Genomic DNA, 5,143 nt, shown 5'->3' on the forward strand with positions numbered 1-5,143 from the left:
ATAGCGGGATGTCATTCAAAGTTGCCCATGCTCGGTTAAGTGACATCTGGGTCGTTTTTGTGCTCCATTGGAGCAGCCAGGTAGCCTGCAACCTGCCTGCACGTCCGACACGTCCGCGCAAATTAAGCTTTTGTCCACGCCATGCCACGCTTCTGCCATTTACCTGCTCCCACTTGATTTCCCGACAACAAAAATAACTAACAAACAAAAAATAGTGCTGTTCGACTGGAAAGTTGTTATTCGTTCTCTATTTATTCGTTAACATTTCAAAAGTCGCATATAAACTACGCAAAGTGCTCCGCCGTTATTTTTATATGAACGAATTTGGTTTTTAACGTGTTGCTGTCTGCCGAATATCGAGACAAAAATATTTTTGACGGGATATTCTCCCCTGACTAATTGTAATTATATATTTTTTCAAATAAAGAAAATACAATCCGCTACAGTAGTAACGGACATATTCATCATAGCCGAACGATGCAGTAGAATGAAAGCTTTGTTTAGAGGGCAGGAAAAGCTGACTAAGTCCCGATCCAGGTCACAATTCATGAAGGACGCGTGGAAAAAAAAAAGTGCGCAGGACGTAGAAAGGCTCGCCGTGCAAACTCAAAAAGAGGAGCTGGACATGTAAGACATGTAAGACATTAAAAATAAATACCTTGAGCTGAAGAATATTATTTTTATTATTGTTATTATTAACATTATTATTATTATGACATTGTTTTTAGATGGGCCTTCTTTTATGATGCCCCTCTGACAATATTCTTGCAATTTATTGTCATTTAAACATCTTTTTCTTCGCTTATTCTTTCACCGACAATTTTTTTTTGGGGGGGGAGATTCTTCTGGCTGTCTGAGCAAAAAAAAAATTAAAATAAAAATGACGGCGCTTTGCACTCCTGAATCTGTATTTTGCACTTCACGAGTTTGTATTTTGCACTTCACTTCTGTTTTTTTTTTTTTTTTTTTTATAAAAATGACCCGCGATTGCGAAGAATAATATAAAGATACTATGAAGAAAAATAAATCCCCACAGCAGTTCCAAATTAAAGAATCACATTTGGGAAGGACGTCGAGAAAGGAAATATTATTAGATGCCGCACTTTAGGACACCTGCTTGATTCATTCCTTCTCCCTTTTTTTTATTTAACTTAACTTTTTTATTTTATTTATTTTACACACATTATTGTTTTTTTAAATATACTTGCATTACAATCCAAGAAAAAAATAGATTTGTGCAATATCGGACAGGTCCAATGTTTGTGGCGTGTGTGTGCCGACAAAAAAAAAAAAAAAAATACTTGCCCTCACAGTGTGTGTGACACACACGCACGCGCACACACGCACAAGCGAGAGAAGCAAAGCTGATTTAATTATTTAATTATTTTGTAAATTAGCGCGACTGCAGCGCACGTTGCTCTTGTTGATTCAAGGAATGCACAAAGAAGCCCTGTTAAGATTTTGGACGTCTTGACTGTACACATTTTGGGTTGCTCCAATCCCTTGTGCAAAATTGTTTATTAAGTCGATTTCATATTTTGGTATGCGAGTGTGTGTGTGTGTGCGTGTGTGCGTGCTGCTGCTGCAAGTTTGTCACTTCTTGCTTGTGCTGCCAGACTCCAATTCTCGGCCTTGACTTTGACTTTGGAATGTCCTTGAGCAAACCTCCTTGAAAGTGTGCGTTCTCCTTATTTGAAAGGGTTGCAATTTGAAAGAAGACGTGTGCTCAAATGAATGATTACGAAATTCAGTGTGTTGCTGATGAATAATTTAACAAGAAAGAAATGAATATCAATACGCACTATTTAGTCTGCACTTTTTTGCATTATGAAATATTCACTTTTAGAATAGGATTTTTTTTTTTCCATGATGCTCATTGACAGTTTTTCACTCAGCTCTTCAAACAAACTTGCTACTGTATGACAAATTATTTGTCTTTGCTCAACACACAATTAAATATGCGGCTTCTAAACTTACAGTTTTCCAAATTGCTGTAACGTATAGCCAATATTTGCATTTAGCCCATAGCAAATACATTTACGAACGTAAAACTGTAAGCACGGGTTCATTAGGTTCAAAGATGCAAGAAAAATTGTTTTCAATTCAATATTTGTACAATATTTGTACAAAATCACCTTGAGGAAAGACAGGAGCGGTTTTGCTGCGAGCTGCCACTATGCAAATGTTAGCTCATAATTGAAAATATTCAGGCGCCCTAACACACACGCACACACACACACAAAAGTAACAAGACAAGTCATTAAAAAGTCAAGTAAACATGGTAGCAAAGAGAGGTGCACGCCAAATTGGCTGAAAAGCAGCATGGCGGCATTGTGACGAGCGGCGGCAGCGGCGATATAGCGCAGCCGTAGGAAGTAAGCTCGCAGACGCTACGTAACGACAGCAAACAGACTGGAATGAGCCCCGAGGCAAGTTGGCAAGAGGAAGATCAGGATTTTGCTCGCTGGGGGCCGACCACGACGTTACTGGCACATAGCGCTAATGTTTTGTTTGCTAGCAAATAGCGCTGTAGCATGGGGTCAAGGTCAAACCAGATTTGGAACCTTTGTACCATTATTAGCGGGAAATACGCATCGTTTGAATCGCTAACAAACCTCAGCGCACATTTCAAAAGCGAGAAGATGGCGACGCGAATCATTCCGCCGATACAATGGAAGCTAATTTATAAGGTGTGTACTCTCACCAATGCTTATTAGTCATGCTAGCGCGTTGTTTACAACATAACACACGCCACCTTCTGTCCTGCGATTAAGAGATGTCACGCAAGGGAATTTTGCTTTAGCCTAGCCACAGTTTAACGGCGCGGAGATGAAGATGATGTATGCTAACGCCGTGGCACTCCTTGTCCACGCCAGCCGCGTCGCCCGACTTAGCCCCGCTTGTGCCGCTGACAAATAAAGTCACTGACTCGAATGTCATTTGAAGAAACTTGCCAGATTGACAACATCCATGCGTGATCAAAAGGAAGCACGCAGTTCAATCAATGACCTCACGGCCGTGCCATCATTGAAACATTTTTTACGCCGACCTGGAAGGAAAGCGCCGGAGCGTATATCACGGGAAGACATTTTACGAGACTTATCACGACACTGCTGCGTGTGCAAACCTGTGATCTTCCTTCTGCTCTATTTTCATTCTGACTGAGTGGTCAACACCAAGTTGGAGTGAGGTCGAAGCGCTTTAAACGAGCTACCCCCAAAAATGTACGGAGATAACTCCGTAAAGTTTTTCCTACCTTTGTATATGCGGAAGGAAAATTGCAAATGTACGCTTATCGTGTTGGCTATGAGGAAAGCAGAGTGAGTCTCTGTCCAATTTTCTCGCTGTGGAGCATCCATGTTTTTTATGGGAGCATTTTGGAGCAGGCATGCAGGCGGGCGGGCAGGCGCACAAGGACGCGGGCGTTCCCGCAGAATATGCAGGCGAGCAATACACACCGCTCAAGTGCTACACAAAGTCATCTCAGAGTAATGTGGCCATCAAGTGAGGGAGGGAGGAGGAAGGCCATAGCGTCACCGTCAAGCATTTCAAATTAAGCCGGCAAAGTATAATGCACTCCACACCGACAACACCGATGCTACTAGGGTCGCGTGATCTTGAAAAAGTTCTTTTCCTCAATACTGCCATGCCAGTTTAACAAGTGATTGTTTTTCAAGGTCCTCTTCTTTTTAAAACAAAAGCAAACAATCGTTTCATCTGTATTTGTTTGCCTATGCTTTGATCCCACCGGCGCCACAACTTAGACCCGCTTTCAGCCGCTCTGAAATGTAGTCTGCAAACAAATTGTCACATGCCCTAAAGGCCATATTTGCTAACACGCCTCCATACAGGAGGCTTGCAGCAAGATTTGCCAAACGTACAGAAATACCGTCCTAAGTCTTTGAAGTGGCGTAAACATGAGTCGGTAGTTCAGAAATCAGATTTAAATTCAAACTATTCCAGCTAAAGAACCAAACAAGTCTGTACGATGAAAAATAGTAAAACCAGATTGTACTCATCAGTTCAGGGTGCCTCCTGCCTACTGCCTGGAGTTAGCCGGGATAGGCTCCAGCACACCTAATTGGCTTTGGGAAAAATCATCAGTTTATCACATTTGATCAATGTTTTAAATAAAGTCAATTGCTTCATCAGAAGAGGATCAGAAATCGACACCAGTGAGTCTCTTCTGTCTACATGAGCCGTTGCACCATTGCTGTTCACATAGCCGCCGAGACTTATCTAAGGATTCGTCCGAAACGCTTGTACGGCCCAGTCACGTGAGCCGCCATTGTCGTTAACCCGAGGGGACCGGTCGCTGGACCTTAACGCCCCCCCCCCCCCCCAAACCATCTAATTTTCCTCGAGAAGTGAGTGCAAAAAAATTACAACAGCTAGAGACAAAATAGCAAATACGAAAGGATGCAACGCTAGAAAACGTGAAAATTACGTTCCTACCAACTGTCAGAATACGAGGCGGCGAACAGGCGTTACGTTGCGGAGAGCCACGCTTTGTAAATAGCCACAGGCCGCTTTTCCTTTTCTGCACAATATCCAGATGTCCTCTTATGTCAGGCAAAGTGGACATGGCTTATCTCGGGAACTTTTATTGAGGTAGCTGCTCCTAATGATTAGGCGTAAAGTAGCGCAGATGCTTTTTTGTTGTTGTTGTTCAATGCTCAGTTTGATATTTCGCAATTTGCCACATGATGCACAACCGATAAGAAAATGCAAACTTACACACTAGAAGAATCATCAACAATTTCTACCTTGGTTGGTCAAGTTATCAAGATTGTTGACTTAATGTCAAGGTGACACGTTGTTATGGCTGCAGCTTTTACATTCTGCCAAATTGCAAAACGTCGTATGTCGTCCACATCACGTTAGCCGGCAGCACTGCTGGGAATTTTACTTCGACGTACAAACGTCACGGCGAGGGGAAAAAAAATAGTTGCATATAAAAAGTTGCTATTAAAAGAGGAAACGGAAGGGGAACAAAGCTAGGCACGCAAGAGAGAAAGGGGGCCTGAGGCTTTTCAAATGACGAGTATAACGCTCCTACTACGAGGTGTTTTCCCCCGCTTGATATGTTGCGGTGACATTTGAGTAAATCTAACCAAAAAAAATGGAAATATGTATAGAGGTT

This window comes from Syngnathus scovelli, chromosome 2 (assembly GCF_024217435.2).
Source record: "Syngnathus scovelli strain Florida chromosome 2, RoL_Ssco_1.2, whole genome shotgun sequence".
Lineage (NCBI taxonomy): Eukaryota > Metazoa > Chordata > Actinopteri > Syngnathiformes > Syngnathidae > Syngnathus > Syngnathus scovelli.